Source organism: Schistocerca serialis, chromosome 8, assembly GCF_023864345.2.
Source record: "Schistocerca serialis cubense isolate TAMUIC-IGC-003099 chromosome 8, iqSchSeri2.2, whole genome shotgun sequence".
Classification (NCBI taxonomy): domain Eukaryota; kingdom Metazoa; phylum Arthropoda; class Insecta; order Orthoptera; family Acrididae; genus Schistocerca; species Schistocerca serialis.
The window spans coordinates 60,328,669-60,349,616 of record NC_064645.1 but is presented as its reverse complement, the minus strand read 5'-3'; the positions used below and the strand labels follow the sequence as shown (position 1 = coordinate 60,349,616).

Below are 20,948 nucleotides of genomic sequence, written 5' to 3'. Positions count from 1 at the left end.
ACTGCCGGATCGAAGCTCTGTGGTCATGAGGGTGCACGACCTCGTCGTATACCGGATCCTGCAAGTTTCAAGTTGAGTGCATTAGGATTCAAGTAGAGAAACCTCCACCATTGTGAGATCTTGCGATTCTCCTGTGACTTGGGTTCGTGTTGCTGCTCGTAGTGTTGCCTAGGTGAAAAGCACTGAGTGGAGCCTTTGGAGAAGGTGGATCTGGTTCAAAAATGGTTCAAATGGCTCTGAGCACTATGGACTTAACAGCTGAGGTCATCAGTCCCCTAGAACGTAGAACTACTTAAAGCTAACTAACCTAAGGACATCACACACATGCATGCCCGAGGCAGGATTCGAACCTGCGACCGTTGCGGTCGCGCGGTTCCAGACTGTAGCGCCTAGAAACGCTCGGCCACTCCGGCCGACGAAGGTGGATCTGATTAGCTTTCCTGGACTTCTAATTACTTTATTATGTTCAGTTTGTTACTATTTGTTAAGTTCAACCAGCGGTATTATTCCGGCCTCGTGGCTGCTAACGCCCCAGTTACCTGCCCTGCGGGTTTGTGTACGTAACGTTTCCTTGCCTTGCCGCTGCTGTCCGGTGAGGCGTGTAGTATTGACAGCTTTCTTTCTTGTAGGTTGGTTGGAGATTCTTCTACTCCGGTGGTAGTGATTCCTTTCTCGTCCTGAGTGCTCTAAGCACAGTATTCTGCGGGCGGTCCTGACCGCCGGTTCGGGCTATGGCGTATTTTTACATCTTTGCATTTGGTTTATTAGACGTCAGGTAGCCTCAGCAAGATTATCATTAGTCATTCGTTAGACTGCTACTAGTCTGAGTTACCATCTTGTGAAGTCAATGCAACTAACTCTTGCCTGCCTATCTCATCACTCGCGAAAGTGCTTTTTTTTTCGGGACCTACTCAGAGGTCGATTCCTGGTGCACCGTCTGTGACTGGCCCTTGTGTTTTATTATTGTATTTGCTGTTTTATTGTATGTTTCTACATTTTTTTATATTATTGCCATTCTTGGCGTTACTGCAGGTGCTACCAAGTTTACCATCATTTAGTCTCACCTGTTTGGTGATCAATTGCCTGTCTTTTTAAATTAACCTAGCCATTGCATTGCTGTTTTACAGTATGTTTGTTAATTTTTTTATAATTGCCGTTCTTGGCGTTAAAGGCCTTCAGCCGTGACTATGGTTACTTGCCTTAAAATTCTACTTGGGATCACGTTGGCTTATTTTTAAAACATTATTTGCTGTGTCTGTATTTTAAGCTCATTTGGTAAATTGTAATGCACGGAAAGCACTATTAATTACACAGTTGTTTATTCCTGCATTAATAACGTGATATCTTTATTTATTGCTGAGTCTGGAATTACCGTTTTAAAATAAACGTGTGTAATTGCAAAAGGGAACCAACAGTAACTGGTTACGGCCCCGTCAACAATGGTAACCCCATCCTGCCTTCACATGACTACCACGTTTCACTCAGCTTCCTTTCTGTGAGTCGCCTATTAGTGGTCCTTATCGTCACTGCAACACCTGTTGCACTTTGGATCGATGATAATGATGAATCTGAGACTCTGAGTGCCTCCGTGACGATTGCTTGATCCTCGTGTTCGGTCGTCTCCCTAGATCGACCGCTTCACGTTCTGTCATTGTTCACCCATTCCTGCCAACATCGTCGGGAAGTGGCACACCTCCTATTCAAATGTCGAGTGATCCGCCGATTACTCCAACTGACCCGTTTGAGCCGAGCCACGAGACCTTCTGAAACACTGACACCAGCGTATATTGTTCACGCGCCTGTCTGCGAGGCGTACTTACAGTCCAACTGACAAGGGAACCTCCCCGTCGCACCCCCCTCAGATTTAGTTATAAGTTGGCACTGTGTATAGGCCTTGAAAAACGGAACAAAGATCAATCGAGAAAACAGGAAGAAGTTGTGTGGAACTATGAAAAAAATAAGCAAAATATACAAACTGAGTAGTCCATGTGCATGATAGGCAACACCAAGGATAATCTGAGCTCAGGAGCGCCGTGGTCCCGTGGTTAGCGTGAGCAGCTGCGGAAAGAGCGGTTCTTAGTTCGTCTTTCGTCCATTGAAAATTTTACTTTTTTATTTTCTTAAAGTTATGATCTGTCCGTTCGTTCATTGACGTCTCTGTTCACTGTAATAAGTTTAGTGCCTGTGTTTTGCGACCGCACCGCAAAACCGTGCGATTAGTAGACGAAAGGACGTGCCTCTCCAATGGGAACCGAAAACATTTGATCGCAAGGTCATAGGTCAACCGATTCCTCCACAGGAAAACACGTCTGATACATTCTATACGACACTGGTGACCGCATGTGCGTCACATGACAGGAATATGTTGTCGACCCACCTAACTTGTACGCTTGGCGAATGCGTAAAAAGTTTCTTCTACCTTGCCCGATTTAGGTTTTCTTGTGGATGTGATAATCATAAATAAAATAAAATAGATTAAACTTTTCACTCGAGGGAAGACTTGAACCTAGCAGCTCACGTTCCGCAGCTGCTCACGCTAACCACGGGACCACGACGCTCCTGAGCTCACGCTCTCCTTGATGTTGCCTACCTTCCACGTGGACTACTCAGTTTGTATATTTTGCTTATTTTTTCATAGTTCCACACAACTTCTTCCTGTTTTCTCGATTGATCTGTGTTCCGTTTTTCAAGGCCTATCCACTGTGCCAACTTATAACTAAATCTGATGGGGGTGCGATTGGGAGGTTCCGTTGTGAGTAAACAAAATTCACTTCGCAAAGACCTTACGCCCTGGTTTCGACGTATCTCCTGTTAACTATCATTGGCAATTGTGCAGTAAACTGCGCTGCAGTGTCACACATTCAACCGTCGGCAGCCAAAACTTACACTTTTGCATTTTCCGCCGATATCTGAATGAATATCAATTCTACATAAACAATCTGCATAACTCTTTCGTAGTGTGTCCTTTTTTATGTCGTAGGGTCAGTTGTTGTTGTGGTCTTCAGTCCTGAGACTGGTTTGATGCAGCTCTCCATGCTATTCTATCCTGTGCAAGCTTGTTCATCTCCCAGTACCTACTGCAACCTACGTCCTTCTGAATCTGTTTAGTGTATTAATCTCTTTGTCTCCCTCTACGATTTTTACCCTCCACGCTGCCCTCCAATACTAAATTGGTGATCCCTTGATGCCTCAGAACATGTCCTACCAACCGATCCTTTATTCTAGTCAAGTTGTACCACAAATTTATCTTGTCCCCAATCCTATTCAATACCTCCTCATTAGTTATATGATCTACCCATCTAATCTTCAGCATTCTTCTGTAGCACCACATTTCGAAAGCTTCTATTCTCTTCTTGTCCAAACTATTTATCGTCCATGTTTCACTTCCATACATGGCTACACTCCATACAAATACTTTCAGAAATGACTTCCTGACACTTAAATCTATACTCGATGTTAACAAATTTCTCTTCTTCAGAAACGCTTTCCTTGCCATTGCCAGTCTACATTTTATATCCTCTCTACTTCGACCATCATCAGTTATTTTGCTCCCCAAATAGCAAAACTCCTTTACTACTTTAAGTGTCTCATTTCCTAATCTAATTCCCTCATCATCACCCGACTTAATTGGACTACATTCCATTATCCTCGTTTTGCTTTTGCTGATGTTCATCTTACATCCCCCTTTCAAGACACTATCCATTCCATTCAACTGAAGTCCTTTTCTGACTCTGACAGAGAAACTGTTTACTACAGACTCAGCGCGAAAACTCAGTGAATGAATACTGCTGCTGGAGAGCACGCGAAAGCGTTCGGGAACTTGTGATAAGACAGCTGCCCGGCTGCCGGGTCGCGGGATCACGCGCTCACACATTGCCCGCCAGTCGCACGTGACTCGTCAGCAGAGGACAACAAGTGCCGCTTCCCCCCCCACTACACTCTCTGCCCGCCACACCAGCAGGCCGCGCCGCAGGCTAGCGGTGCGTTCTGTGACGGTGCGCTTAATCAGCTGTGACGTCACTGGGACCTGGCGAGCCGCGCCAAGAGCGGCGGCACCAGCTGCGAGCGTCCAGTCGCCGGCAGGGAGCGCGCCGACGAGGAGGCTACAGTGTGGTCCGTGCGGTGCGGTGCAGTGCAGTGCAAGTGCAGTGAGTACCGACCTCCTTGTGCTGGTGCCGTCTGTTTTGTGTTCGGCGTCGAGGCACGGTTGATCACTTCCGATAACACTCGCACTACAAGTCACTCGGAACAGTCAACAAAGAAAGTGTTCGTCTGCTACTGTTAATAAAACACAGTACTCCTCGACAGCGCTTGTTTTTGCTGTGTTAACCCACACGATACTGTAAAGGAGAGTCTGCAGGCCGTTCGTCATATGCGGGGACCACTCCTCGCCTCATTCCCTTCACAAGATTCGGAATGCTGTGAGCAAGAAAGTTCAAACCGATGGCTCGTTTCTCGATTCCGAATGGCATTCGATATACAGAGCAGTTAACTGATGTGTGGCAAGATAGCTGCACCTTTGGAACTGTTACAGTAATGAGAGTAACACTATGGATTCGTGGCTCCTTCTTTCGTTTCCATATCTTCTCTCGACACGAGAGTAACACATTGAGTGACGTGATGCTATTTCTATGGGGAAACTAAAAATTTGTGCCAGATCGAGACCGGAACCCCGTAATTCCTGTATACCGAGAGCAGCTGCCTTAACCACAGGACTGTTTAAGCACGCCTCCAGGTCTGAGTCAAATTTTCAGTATCACTGTTGTTTCCGCCAATGATTTTCGGTCACTACTACCAGGAGTTCTTCCCACGGGGTATTTAGGACTAGGATAGCACAACTTGGTGAACTGAACCGGTGGATAGCCCTGCCACAAGGAGGAATTTGGCAGTGACGATCACAGGTGATGCCGGATTCCGGCCTGACGGCTCGGCTGCTGGCAGAGATGATTACCCGACGATGGGGTGCGACACGGATGAGATGCAACGAACGTAATATAAAATGAAAACAAAGCGAGGGGGTGGAACGTGTGGTTCTAAAACGGATGTATGTGAACTGAATTAAACTCTCGACTCATGTCATCGCATCTCTACTGCTTTGATTTCTACGGGCACATTCTTTTAATTTCAATCAGTTTCTACATCTACATCTACATGATTACTCTGCTATTCACAATAAAGTGCGTGGCAGAGGGTTCAATGAACCACCTTCAAGCCGTCTCTCTACCGTTCCACTCTCGAGCGGCGCGCGGGAAAAACCAGCACTTAAATTTTTCTGTGCGAGCCCTGATTTCTCTTATTTTATCGTGATAATCGTTTCTCCCTATGTAGGTGGCTGCCAGCAGAACCTTTTCGCAATTGGAAGAGAAAACTGGTGATTGAAATTTCATGAGGAGATCCCGTCGCAGCGATAAACGTCTTGTTTTAATGATTGCCACTCTAATTCACGTATCATGTCTGTCGCACTATTTCCCCCACTTCGCGATAATAGAAAACGAGCTGCCCTTTTTTGAACTTTTTCGATGGCATCCGTCAGTCCCACCTGTTGCGGATCCCACACCACACAGCAGTACCCCAGAATATGGCGGACAAGCGTGGTGTAAGCAGTCTCTCTAGTAGACCTGTTGCACTTTCTAAGTATTCTGACAATGAATCAGTTTAATTCATTTCAGTCGGTGTTGCGTTCATAATTTTTCTTAGACACACAGACAGCTTCAATTGTCTCTCTTCGAAGCACATTAAGGATCGCCTCGCTAGGACAACACCTACCTCGGCTGGGTTTCGGTTCCGCGCTTCCTTCTTGTACACAAAACACGCAACTATGGAATTCCAAACTGAAGACGCCTAGCGAAGCAGATCTCAGCGCGTGGTTCTCAACAGAGGGACATCGTCAGACGTGACAGTATCATTGCACCTACCGCAAGGAACTGTGAGACAACAGTTGCAATTCACGATATTCTCTAGACGCGCTGGTAGACAGCCCAACAGCCCTCTCAGACAGCGCGCGGACTCTACAGCTTTGTGTTGGGGAGTCGTACCATTAGGAAAGTGTTGTAAATTGTATACATGGGACCCGCCTGAAGGTGTTTGGCGTAAAGACAATCAACTGACCCTTTAGATAAGCAACTATAACGCGCGTAAGAAGGCGCACTCGTCAGATTACTTTATGGTTTCTGTGCGGAGAGAGTTGTGGTGGAATTGTGAGGGAAGTAGATTCATTAGAAGAATGTAAGGAAAGAGTAGTTGGTTCACTAAGGATATCGGTTACAATACCCTCCAGAGACCGACTCTTGAGTATTGTTCGTTAGCCTAGGAATCTCCCCAAGTGGGATTAACTGAACAGACGATTCATAAAACACCTCCGCAGTGCGGCACTGCTTCACTTAATCAGTACGGGAGCGTCACTAAAATACTTGATAAACTCCAAAGGGAGACGCTAGTAGAAAGATTACGAAAGCCGCGAAAACGATTGTTACGAACATTGCGAAAGCGTACCGCAAAAGACTTGGGATGCAGAGGGTGTCCGAGGAGGAATGGTCATTTTTCAGGGATATGACAGGAGCGATCATATTCGAAGCAAAAAACGATAGCAAACATGGGCTCTAAAATGCATGCCTTAGGAGCTGTGGGCACTTCTTCGCCGTCGATACTGTGAGAAAAACCTCTTCTACTACAAACTCTTTATTTCCTATATCTTAAAAGGTGGTAGTAAGGACCAAAATAAGAATAAAATGAGCAGTAAACTTGGGCTCTGAAGTGCTTACCTTCCTTTCGCTTCTACTGGACAAGTGCTCGTAGCTCTTAACATATGCATTTTAGAGCATGTGTTATCTAGACAATTTTTTCTTAATTTGGTCCACACTATCTTCTCTCAAAACGTGGAAAGCAAAGAGCCTGCAGTACAAGGGATTTGTTTCACAGTATCGAAGATGGACAAATGCTCAGAGCTCTTGTCACGAGCGTGAATACTGACAATTCGTCCTGGGACCTCTATACATGCTTCCCACACTTAACTCGCTTATTAATCACTACGATAAAATTAGTCAGACTCGGCTTTATGGGTAAGTGAACCAACAGATTGTAGATTCACCTGCCTAATCTCAAAGTGAACAAGGAATTTTAACTGAAAATTCAGCATACATACTGTTAATATTTCCGGTCATTCCATCTCAGTTGCTATTTCAATTGTTTATCACACCGATGAGCAAAATTCCTTCTTTCACAACTGAATGTTCATTTTCATTTTTCTTTTCTTTTAATGTATCTACTGGTTGCTCTGTGGACACGAGATCACAGTTGTGTGATGTATACATGTAACTTACTGTCAACTGGAAACGTGTACTGTGTGCATGTAGAGTGTGCGCAAAAGAATTAATGGATGCATAAACAGAACAGAAAAACTGAAATCGGTGGTGCTTTTATTGTTATTGTCGTATGCATAAATTACAAAAAAATCCAATACGGAGTTAAACAAAACATACTCATGCACAACTATTTACACTGTATAAATATCAAATGGCCAGACCACACAAGAATGTCGGAAGAATTAATCCAGTGGTGAACCTCGTTGGTTGCTTCGTGGGATGATACCTAAAAACGAAACAAACATTTAGTTGCAAAAGACAGAATTCTTCTTATCGGCACGATCGACAAATTCAGCGTTGGTACAGGAAACTCGTATCTTATAACTCATTGCCGCAAGTGAACAGGTAGATTCGTTTCACTAGACTCCCGAAAGTCGTCCAACGCCGTACTTTGGCTGACAACAGAGGTATGGAAAGCCAGAGTATCTTTCCAAGAATACCTTTGGTTCGGAAAACCCAGTACCTTGCTCTGGACTGCCAGTGTTCAAACCGATCAAATACTACGCGAGACCTGCCGCAAGGGATTCCGCTAAAACTCCATAGCGTTCACGGTACGGCGTGTAAAGTAGTTATCAGATAGGGCGAGCAGCACACCCACATTGATCGCTGACGGAGCTGATGTCCGTAGGTGCTATCATCGCAACAGGAACTGCAGCAAAGCCACAAGTGTGATGAAACGCAGCTTGCCGTAAATGTGGATGAAAGGAAAGCAATGGACACAAGCGCTATAAAGAGTTCCGCTGTGTCAGGTTACAGTGTTATCGGGAAACTTCTGTACTCAGTTCAGAAGGTGCACGCTACGAAGCACCTTCGCATCCAGTGAATTTAGTTGGCGCAGAAACGTTTTCGGATACTCATGAAACAGAGTAGAATGTGACGCTGTTTTCTAACTTCACAAGGGGAAACCGCCATAGGTCGGTCTCTGATAGGGTCAAAACTTTGCAGGGTGACAGTAATGGCTACTTATAAAAAGTTGACAGAATTTGCACGCAACAGCCACAAAATCAGCTTCTGGACAAAGTTCTGCGACCTCATGACAAACCTGAACCATCTCTGAAAATTATTGCCTCGTGGTAAAGCTTTTCGGACGGATAAAGTTTCGTGATTTCTTATGACGGTGTCAAGTGATAGAAACAGAATCGTAGAAACGACAGAGAATCGAGTCGAAATCTCTGTGTGTTTGTTTCACTAATTCCCTGTGTACTGCTTCGTAACGGTGGTACGGAAATACATCTAAATGTTTTCTATCGTTACTAGCGCACTACAGTCAGTAACACACCACCACTACACGCTCCCTTCACTGTGAGCATTTGTCACCCGCACCAAATTGTTCATTTGTCTATCCAGGTGAGCCACAGTAGACATCCATGTGGGACAGAACGGTCATTCGTTAAACCGCGTGGTGTATATTCAGAGCCCGATAAAGAGTCAACGCCTGCGAACTATTCAGAATTAAAATCTCGCACAGATGTGGGACTGGTTTTTAAAGTTCGAAAACTTAGAGAGAACTGGCATGTGCTGAGTACCTTACTAGTTTAGATTTGTTTTCATTTAGGCTGTACACGGATTGGCAGCCAACAGCTTAGCCCTCTTTACAAAAGAAATTGTGAACATTATTACAGAGACGATAGACATGTTGTTGCTTGTAGAGTTGAGAATTAACTGAGTGTGTTTTATGAAACTGGAATCTTTGGAATACTTAAAATCAGTACCTCCAATTAATTACAGTAAACATGACTTTTTTTCTTTGAGTTCTCGGTATCACCTTTTATGTCCAACGCTGAATCGTAGGAAACAACATATCACAATAATCATGAGAGAAAAGTCACATACTTCCACGTGCTCACGTGTGACTAAAAAGTTTGAAAAGTTATCACAGCAAAAAGTCTAGAGAGAATCCAACAGTGCCCTGCCGTTTATATGGAATCTCGTTTGCTAAGATTTTAACAAATATTCTCTCTGAAACGCTACAGGATTTTTTTCTGACATGAGATGGCGTCCAGGGTGTGGTCTAGACAGCAGTCACAACATTTGTATTATTTTCACTCCGAATCATCTTGGTTGACGGCAACATCTCTACGTACAGAGCTGTTTTCTGAATCATACGTGACCCGTATTCTATCTGTTCATCCGACAGTGTTTGCGAATGATCGGCTCGAGTGGCCAGCTAACAGTACATTGTTGTCACTGAAGCAGGTCCAAGTGACGCACGCGAGAAAAACGAGCGTCAACGACGCGAGGGAACGTCAAACATTCGTGGGTTCACTTTAGTGACTGTTCATCTGTGTGTTTACTTCGGCTTTCGTAATGCAATGTTTCACGAATAAGATCTGTTATTGGACAATATGCCAAACTGTAGTTCCGTTTGAAGTCTTGCAGTGTGATTACTATCCCTTGAATACAACAAGTTTGTGCTTAAGTGTTTAGCTTTACTTACTGATTGTCACTTTATCCTGCAGTGTGTTGTGTAGATCCTTTTAACTCACCTAAGTCTTTTCGATGAACCTTTCCATTTCAGCATCCCATAATCTTGCCAAAATTTGAACAGAAATCACCACATTAACAATATAACTCCGTCGCTATTTGCGTGACGTCTTTTTTTCTGAATTACCTGAAAATGTCCGATGCCGACTGAAATTAGTAATTTGAATGAAACAGTGAGCAACACTCTTGCGACAAGAATCAGAACACAGCTAAAGTGTGTTAGATCTACATGCAATAGATCAAAGGATACCGACCGTATACAAAGAACGGTAGCACGAAACGTCATACGTTTGTTTCAACCACGGGAGGGAATCACGGAAACGCTGGAAATCCTCAACTGACAGACTCTTGAAGGCAGAAGTCAACAGTTCGCGAAAATCTGCATAGGAAGTTTCAAGACCCAGTATCAAGTGAGCAGTCTGGGAACACAATACACTCCGTATATTCTTCCCGCGATCCACAGGCGAACAGAACGGGAAGAAACACTAGTATGTGGTACTACGGGAAGCATCCTCTGCCATATACTCGAAAGCGGTTTGCACAATATGAATGTAGATGAACAAGGGGGAGAGGGGGGTGGAGGGTGACAAAAATGTGAACGTAGCACAAACACAACACACTGTCATGCCTAATACGGTGTAGGGAACTCATTGGCGTTCAAAACGGCTTCCAGTCCTCTCGGAATGGATAAATACAGGTCCTGTATTGTTTTCAGGGGTATCTTATACCATTATCCTTAAAATAGTTGCAAGTTCAGGTGATGATGATGGAGATTTTATGTTATGTTATGTTACGTTACGTTAACTGGGGACCTAGAAACGACGAAGAGGCTCCGTCCCCGCCGCAACCGCAGTGGTCCACAACCCCACGACGACTACCGCAGTCCACTTCACCCCTCCGCCGCCCCACACCGAAACCAGGGTTGTTGTGCGGTTCGGCCCCCGGTGGACCCCCCAGGGAACGTCTCACACCAGACGATTGTAACCCCTATGTATGAGTGGTAGAGTAATGATGGTGTACGCGTACGAGGAGAACTTGTTTGCGCAGCAATCGCCGACATAGTGTAGCTGAGGTGGAATAAGGGGTTCAAAAATGGTTCAAATGGCTCTGAGCACTATGGGACTTATCATCTGAGGTCATCAGTCCCCTAGAACTTAGAACTACTTAAACCTAACTAACCTAAGGGCAGCACACACATCCATGCTCGAGGCAGGATTCGAACCTGCGACCGGAGCGGTCACGCAGTTCCAGATTGTTGTGCCTAGAACAGCATGGCCACTCCGGCCGGCGGAATAAGGGGAACCAGCCCGCATTTGCCGAGGCAGATCCGCCTAAAAACCATCCACAGACTGGCCGGCTCGCCGGACCTCGACACAAATCCGCTGGGCGGATTCGTTCCGGGGACCAGGCGCTCCTTCCCGCCCGGAAAGCCGTGCGTTAGACCGCACGGCCAACCGAGCGGGTCATGATGGAGATGGATAGCGATCCCCTTCTCTTCAAAGTAGACCACAAAGGCCCAGTAATATTGAAATCTGGTGACAGTTGTGCTGAGAAGTGATGCGACAGTTCATCCTCTCGCTCACAAAAACAGCCCTGGAGTATTGTGAGGTGTGTGAACGGGGGCTGTGCCGCCGCGGAACACAGCACAACAGTGGAGAACAAACACTGTACCACGTGACGGACCTCATCAGACAAACTTTCACACAACCCTCCGCAGTAACGCGACTTCGCAAAGTACCGGTAGCGCTCACGGAATACCACGATGTCACTGTCTTTAATCATCGCCGAACCCTCGCAATGGTTCATTCTTGCGATGTGAACTCGGCCAGATGTTGTAGACAGTGTGGTATGAGACTCATCCGACAAAATTACTTTCTTCCATTGCTCCGTAGTTCAGGTTTTATGGCCCCAGCGCCGTATTTACCTGTTACGGGCATTTGTATCACTAACGAGTGGTTTCGTAATTCCAGGTCGCCTTGCAATCCGCAACTTACAGAGCTACCTTCGTGTTCCTTAGGCGCTCGCAGTACTGCAGCGACTTTTGCAGCTGTCGCCCGCAGCTTTTTTATTCTTATGGTTTTAGGGCTCAAAACTGCTACGGTCATTAGCACCCGTTCTGTGGCTTAGGGAAGGGTAAAAAAAAAAAAAATTGAAATCAGCAGCAATGGGAGCGAAACTCAAAAAGTGAGGAAACTAAAAAACAGAAGCAAAGCTTAGAAAACCACTATAGAGGGGGAGGTCGTTTTCTCCAAAAAGAGCTTCAAATAACCGATGTCATCTCACTGACACTGATAAACTCGAGGAAGCGATCGGCTGAGCGTGTGTCACCTGCTAAAATGGAATATATTTCAGGTGACAGCTATAAACAGGTGCATAGCGTAGTAAAATAGGGACACTCAAGTAAAAGGTATCTCACCGTCCACAGTTGAGAGCAGTGAGGACAAACCGGGGGAGGATCGCCACTGAAACGATGTCGATAGCTATAAAGACAGTGCCCTATCCGGAGTCTAGTTAAAATGACCTCCTCCTGACGACGAGTTCGGGAGGAAGAGGTCCAAGCACAGGGAAGAGCTTTCACGTCCCGCAATTTATTAGTGGGAAGTGTAGACCAATGTGCGTCCCATGAAAGAGCAACACGACGACATAAAACACTCTCATAATGTAAAAAACTACTGCTGCTGGAGAAAAACCAACGTTTCGGCCACGGTTGCAGCGGCCTTCTTCTGGGTCTAATGGTGACCCAGAAGAAGGGCGCTGCAATCGTGGCCGAAACGTTTGTTTTTCTCCAGCAGCAGTAGTTTTATACATTATGATGCGGTACTATACCCAGAAAACTTTTATGTCGACTGACTCTGGCCGCGGAATCCTACGCAATTATATAAAACACTCTGTAGATCGGCGAAGCGAACCATGCGAACAGCAAGCTGAGGAAGAGAGACTGCAGCCTTGGCGGCTATATCGGCCGCCTCGTTTCCACGGATACAAGCGTGTTCTGGGATGCCTGATTTTTTGTCAGTCCTCTTCAATAACAGTCCGTCACAATCACTCAACATATTCCTTCGTCCACATTATAATTTAGCGGACTATGCTTTTTCCCCTTTCCGTGTAAGCGATATAAATCGTCGATACGGTGATTCTTGCAACACGAAACACTTCGGCTCTCTTGCTAAGAGACGCACGCACCATACGAGCACTAACAATTAGCCCGTGTTCGAAGCCACTCGGTTCCGACATAATGCACTCTCTGCTGCACAGAACACTGTTGTGACCACGGCTGACACTTGCAGAGTATTGAGTATATTGCACCGGTGCCGTTCGTGGTCGAATACGACAGCGCAACCTGCAGGTATGGCTAAGATCTGCATTTATGTTCCAGCTCCTTATATTTGTGCAATCCCTGTAGATTATGTCAGCGAGAAAACAGTTTTGGAATAACTGCTAAGGTTCAGTGACCGTGTCAGAATTATATTAGGACAAATAAGCGCTCGGTCACAAATATTAAGTCAAAATTGACCAGGTTTCGACGCTACTATGAGCGTCGTCTTCAGAATTACACTAACTGTTCTAAAACATATTAGGTATATCATACATTAATAAAATTAAAGTTTGTACTGAATGGAAAAAGATACAGTACTTACAAGTCACATATCAAAAAAGATCTAAGCCGGAAAGGCGACGTCATGAATAGTTGTAAGTGAGATGGCGAGCCGCTAAGGGCTGCTCGTACTGTGAATAAGGGTTGCAACAAGACTGAGGTGCCCACGTTAGAAAGTGTGGGCAAGTAAACATGGTGTTGCTACGAGCGCCATCTAATAGCCACAGAAACAACTAGGCTACTGTACATTCAAAATTAGACATATGAAATTGTGATGCAGCTGATTCAGGCATAACGTAAGCACTAATAATAATAGGATGAAGTTACATATTTATCTGCTTTAAATAGAGATACATTTTGTAACGTAAAAAACGTTAGTTATGACATACAAGAAAACAGCAAAGATGTGACAGGAAAACAACATTTCGGTAAACTGCATGAGGAAATCTGAATCAAAGATCAAGCAATGGCTTTATACAGTCGAAAAAGTTTTTATTTCGCAGCTGCAGCTGTTCGTTGAGAATGAGGCAATCATGACGAGAGATGTTTGAAAATCTGCAATTCCTCTAAGACATCTAACCTACGCCCCTTCTTTTCGGTATGCAGAATATTGTTATCGCCTATGGCTTTAGGCACGTGTGACTTAATATTTGTGACCGAGGGCTTATTTGTTCCAATATAGTTTTGGAATAGAATTTTATTAATCACTGATTGGTCTCCAGTACGACACGAATGTCTTCATTTCCACTTGTATTGGAGTAAGTTCATTCACTCTCACTGGCAGCATGTTTATGCACATCACTTCGCACAAAATGATGAGGCACCATATTGTTTGTGATATTTAACGAAACTATGGTTTGGTCCTTTGGTGGTTGCTCTGAAGACTGCCTGAACAGTGAACGGACGCGAAATCTCCAAGATTTGCGATCTTTCACTGAAGCTCGAAATTTGGCCCGAACTTCAATACGAGATGCTTATAATAGTTTCCGCAACGTAATTTTGTCCCGATGCCTGGCAGTAGATACAAAGAAATTCTGGTCGTATGTAAAGTATGCTAGCAGCAAGACACAACCAATGCCTTCTCTGCACGATGGCAATGGAAATACTGTCGACGACATTGCTGCTAAAACAGAGATAGTAAACATTCTGAAATTCCTTCACCAAAGAAGACGAAGTAAATATTCCAGAATTCGAATCAAGAACAGCAGCCAGCATGAGTAACGTAGGAGTGATATCCTCGGAGTAGTGAAGCAACTTAAATCAATTATCAAAAGCGAGTCTTCCGGTCCAGGCTGTATACCAGTTATGTTCCTTTCAGACTATGCTGATACAATACCTACATACTTAACAATCATATACAACCGTTCGCTCAACCAAAGATCCGTACCCGATGACTGGAAAGTTGCACAGGTCACATCAATATTCAAGAAAGGTAGTAGGACTAATACACAAAATTACAGAGGCGTATCATTAATGTCGATATGCAACAGGATCTTGGAACATATATTGCGTTCGAACATTATGAATTACCTCGAAGAGAACGGTCTATTGACGACAGTCAACATGGATTTAGAAGACATCGCTCTTGTGAAACACAACTAGCTGTTTATTCACAGGAAGTGCTGAGTGCTGTTGACAAGGGATTTCAAATTGATTCTGTATTTCTAGATTTACAGAATGCTTTTGGCACTGTACCACGCAAGCTGCTTGTAGTGAAGTTGCGTGCTCATGGAATATCGTCTCAGTTATGTGACTGGATTTGTGATTTACTGTCAGAGAGGTCACAGTTCGTAGTAATTGACGGAAAGTCGTCGAGTAAAACAGAAGTGATTTCTGGCGGTACCCAAGGTAGTGTTACAGGCGCTCTGCTGTCCCTTATTTGTATAAACGATTTAGGAGAGAATCTTAGTGAAGTCATCAGAAGATCAAGACAAATTGCAAAACGATTTAGAAAATATATCTGTATGGTGCGGAAATTGGAAGTTGACCCTAAATAACGAAAAGTGTGAGGTCATCCACATGAGTGCTAAAAGGAATCCGTGAAACTTCGGTTACACGATAATTCAGTCAAATCTAAACATTATAAATTCAACTAAGTACCTAGGAATTACTATTACGAACTACTTAAAGCGGAAGGAACACATATAAAATGTTGTAGGGAAGACTAACCAAAGACGGCATTTTATTGGCAGGACTCTTAGAAAATGTAACAGACCTACTAAACGGACTGACTACACTACGCTTATCCGTCAATTTTTAGAATACTGCTGCGTGCACTGGGGTTCTTACCAGATTCGATTGACAGGGTTCATCGAGAATTTCAAACAAGGACAGCACGTTTTGTATTATCGCGAAATAGGGAGAGAGTGTCACTGAAATGATACAGGATTTGGGGTGGACATAATTAAAACAAAAGCGTTTTTCGTTGCGGCAGAATCTTGTCACGAAATTTCAATCACCAATTTTCTCCTCCGAAAGCGAAAATATTTTGTTGACGCCGACCTACATAGGGAGAAACAAACATCATAATAAAATAAGGGAAATCAGAGTTCGCACGAAGAGGTATACGTCTTCCTTTTTTCCGCGCACTATACGAGATTGGAATAATAGAGAATTATTGTGAAGGTACTTCGATGAACCCCTGCCAGGTATTTAAATGTGATTTGCAGAGTATCCATTTAGATGGGTCAGGCCATGGGTGTGTGTGTGTTGTCCTTATCATAAGTTAAAGTAGTGTGTAAGTCTAGGGACCGATGAAAATGGTTCAAATGGCTCTGAGCACTATGGGACTTAACTGCTGTGGTCATCAGTCCCCTAGAACTTAGAACTTTACCTAACTAACCTAAGGAAATCACACACATCCATGCCCGAGGCAGGATTCGAAACTGCGACCGTAGCGGTTCCAGACTGTAGCGCCTAGAACCGCTCGGCCACTCTGGCCGGCTAGGGACCGATGACCTCAGCAGTTTGGTCTCTTAGGAATTCACACACACTTGAACATTTTTGCAATTCTAAGGTATTCCGGTGTCACTCTTGGGAAAGTCCGCCTTTTATGATAACCCACAGACGATTTTCACAGGACGAGTGGTCCGCATTACTGCAGCGCCTGCCGAGAGCAGCGAATAGTTGCATCCATCCATCCATCCAAAAACCTTAATTTACGGATGCCGGAGAATTATGGCATAGTGGTATGGAGCACTATTTTGCTGAAGCGAATCACTACATTTCTTTTCGACCATCGGAGTTATGGGAAAAGTAACTGGCATAATATGGCGAATTAAGAGGTTTGCTTCACGAGACCGTCGAAGAACAAGGTCCTGTCACTTGATATGAAACGTCCCCTTTGAACAATTATACATGACTGTGCTTAAACTGACACACAATATTTTGTTAGCGCAACGCAATCTGACTTTCAAAATTCCCTACACAAGAATGGCCCTGACTAACATTAAACTATACCTTTCACAAATCACTTACCTCACAAAAATCTTCGCTGCTCAAGCTACTGCAATACAGCGAGCGCCACTACTGCCAGCTAAATAAAAGATTCAAACTATGGAAGGCACTAACTACTGATAGGGATAGTTAGCAAATGAAAGATATTAGTAGAGAACAAACAATGTATTTACCTTGATATCATCATGTATAAATATAGCAGTTCATGACAAATTACAAATCTCCGCCATCTCTCTCCCCACATCCACCACTGCTGGCGGCTCACCTCCAACTGCGCAACGCTACGCGCTGTTCACATCCAGCTGCCGCTGCCCAACACTACAATGGCGAGTATTACAACAATGCAAAGCAGCCACAGACTGCACGCAGCACAGCCAGTGATTTTCATAGGCTGTTTATGTTTTCTCTATGTAAGTAGGCTGTTTATGTTTTCTCTATGTAAGTAGGCTGTTTATGTTTTCTTATTGGCAACGTTACGTAGCGCTCAATATGAAAATCACTGGCTGTGCTGTGTGCAGTCTGTGGCTGCTTTGCATTGTTGTAATACTCGCCATTGTAGTGTTAGGCAGCTGGCTGTGAACAGCGCGTAGCGTTGCGCAGTTGGAGGTGAGCCGCCAGCAGTGGTGGATGTGGGGAGAGAGATGGCGGAGATTTGTAATTTGTCATGAACCTTTATATTTATATATGATGATATCAAGGTAAATACATTGTTTGTTCTCTACTAATATCTTTCATTTGCTAACTATCCCTATCAGTAGTTAGTGCGTTCCATAGTTTGAATCTTTTATTTAGCTGGCAGTAGTGGCGCTCGCTGTATTGCAGTAGCTTGAGCAGCGAAGATTTTTGTGAGGTAAGTGATTTGTGAAAGGTATAGTTTAGTGTTAGTCAGGGCCATTCTTTTGTAGGGAATTTTGAAAGTCAGATTGCGTTGCGCTAACAAAATATTGTGTGTCAGTTTAAGCACAGTCATGTATAATTGTTCAAAGGGGACGTTTCAGATACATTGGCCCAAATCACATCATGCCCTCTCCAGGCCTTCGTAATTGTGGTTGAGAAATAAAAAGTTGCGATCTCGTCAGCTGTGATAGAATTTGCTCAGTTATCGAGCACAGCCACTTTTGCAGGTCACGCGATTGCTGGAGACATGCTATACGCCGCGCGTCTCTTGCCCATATCATTATCGTTTAGCTTACTGACAGTGGTTGTCTGAAACGATTTCAAATGAAAACCCCCTTTTCGTGTGTGTTAATATCGTGGCTGTAGGACTCCCTAGCTCGGATGGGCGTTTTCGCTGTGACACCTCTTTTGGTGGTACCGCAGGCAGCTCCGTATCATCTCGTCCAAGGCCATCCACTCCTCGCCTGCTCCTTCACGGATCCTGTCAGATACGGTTTCTGTCGCCAAGGCCGTATCTTCGCCTTCGGAGGCGCTCGTTTGCCAAATATTTCACGTTCACCTACATATCTACAACTGTAACTTTCATGTATGTATTACCCTTGACTTCAGCCTCTCTTCCTAATTGCAGAAGCTCGTGTCAGCTATCTGGAATACAAAATAATGCGATATACCATAGTAACTACGATGTCCATAGGGTTATAAGAGATTAAGACCGTCGTATACGTTTTAACGATACCTTGCTCAACGCAGCAGTGCCTTACAGATCCTTTCATTACTCCATTCTCTCGACTTAGATCTCGCCTCTTGTACTGCCGATATTGATAGGTTGCATTAACAGTCCCAGAAACATTACATCATCTTAAAATCCAAGTAACGATTTTTAAACTTGTTAGATGTTGCAAACTATTAATCATATCACACATGTTAAGGGAATGACTTTAATGTTTACCTTTCGAAACGTCTGAATGTAGGTGCAACTGTTGGGTGTTCCGGAACCCAAGTGAATGACTCACTGTGAGGGAATTTCCTCGTGTCCTATCATAGCTTCTGCCTTGCTCATGTTCAAAATTTATAAGTTTCATGGCTGCGGTAAACAATCATTTTCGGCTAAACTAGATACTTTAACGAATACAGAAACATAGGGAAATTTATAGTCGTTTTCAATTACAATTAAAAGAATCTGAAAGGGCGAGGAATTTGCGACAGATTACTTAGCAGGTTACTTAGCGTACATTAATAAGGTTCTACGTACGATGACACATAGCTCCAGATTACTACAGTGAGCTGAACGACGATAAACTAAGCCGCTGCTCGCACTATCTGATAACTTAACGAACTTCAGGGAAGTAACTGGCTGTGGCAAGAAAGTCGGATGCATATAATACTCCAAATATACAAGCGTCCACAGAAATTTATCCGAGAGGAGGCAAGACTCTGAAACTGCCGTTTTTTATATGACTTAAGAAATTGACGCGCGCCGAGAACTTAATTTGATGGGAAGTATAAGAGCCTTTTTCTATTTCCGATTTTAGTTGTTATCCACTAGTAATTGTTTGGAAGGTAGATTACTTTGATACCTAAAATATAGGTTTATTCCAGTAACATATGCAAAGTACGTCTTTGTATATTGTTAATATGACTGTGTACGCCAAGTTTTTGGTGTAACGATCTGAAATCACGTCTTTACATTATTAAGTTGAGCGTATCCTATTAGTTAGGAAATAAAACTAGAAAATATTCACTAAAAATATTTTTGTATGTACGTCAATAACATTAGATGACACTGGAAACAAAAAAATCTGAAATAGGAAAAAAAACAGATAGATGGTCGAAATCCTGTTGGAAATCAACAAAAAATAAACAGCTAAAAATACCCCTTACTCAAAATCGAAAAACAGTAAATAAACTTTGAAAATCACTTGTTCAACTTTGATGTCATCTGCAGCATATTTTCTGCTTACAAAAATTCGCATTTGTTCATTTTAATCGATTTTGTACATTATTGTCATTCGTTCTGTCATTTTTTAATTTTTGATTAGCATAATAAAAATTGAACAAAATGTGTTTTGAAAGCTACGGTTTTTTGGATTGTTTGGGTAAAGTGTAATCCAAGGCAGCATTCGACGAGACGAATGTCGCTGTCCTTCCTAAGCAACCCCCAAGTAGGCTGTTACAACCGAGCGTCTCAACAAACAAGGACCCAACCAGGGTGGTCTTCGACCCCACCAGTTTTTATTGTGTAGATACACCGACTGGATTGCAGGCTTTTTAACTCTACGGTCGCCTATAGCGCTGTGTTCCGCGCCACACGGTTTGACACCGTTGCTACTACTGGGTAGGATATTTTCGCCCACTTTTACGCGCTTCTGTTTTCCTCTCTTTCACCAAAGAAAATGTTATTTCATCTTTTAGGTTGATACATTTAGATCTATAGATGAATTGCAGACGAATACACTTACAGTATAGCACGGTCGTCTGAATGTAGTCTCAGCGAAATTCAACAAATTTTTTTTGTCCACAGACAAATGGTAAGGTACAGTTGTGATCAAGTAGCGCAACAGGGGCAGGTTCGTTTTGTGCTGGCTGTTCGATCGGCATTTGGATAAACGCCGTACCAGTAAGTGACGGAGGAAAGATCGCGTGCCCTGTTTCGACATGTTCCTGTAAACATATGCGTTTACCGTGACTAAAACCAGCGCCGAAACCGCCTCCGTGAATAATTTCCCGTGAACCGTGTGGTAAATAATAAAACATAATAAGAGGGATGAATCATGACATTGCGGCTAATTTTTATGTTTTGTTGTTTTTCGTTAGTATTCCAAGAAAATCACAAAGAATTGTGTTACTGAGATGGTCTACAAAGTTGCATCTCGTTTGCAATGGAGCAGCTGATTTGTCGTTCAGGGAATTTTAAGAGAAGTATTGCGAAACGTAATCCTAAAAGAGCATAATAACTGAAATCGGCGGATAATAAAACCTCTGGAGAACTCGTACGCAGCCTAAACTGCGTTTCTGTATGACACTCGCAGTGTTAGTACAGTTCCACTGGGGGGAAACCGCACCCGCCAGTGCGTAATGCCGCTTCCAGTACGACTCCGGCGAATCTCTGGGTCGCACAGTATGCGGACCGGCGAAACCTGTTGCGCTGGAGTGTC

The 20,948-nt window shown here is 43.8% G+C and overlaps 1 protein-coding gene across 2 annotated transcripts in view; it reads left to right on the top strand.

The window, feature by feature from the left end:
* The first annotated feature begins 4,035 nt into the window (after positions 1 to 4,035).
* LOC126416153 (protein croquemort-like) overlaps positions 4,036 to 20,948 on the top strand; it is a 235,427-nt gene continuing 218,514 nt past the window's right edge. For both annotated transcript variants that reach the window (XM_050083705.1, XM_050083703.1), the window contains exon 1: positions 4,036 to 4,148. The gene's annotated coding sequence lies outside the window, so the exon portion shown is untranslated. The remainder of the gene's footprint in view (positions 4,149 to 20,948) is intronic.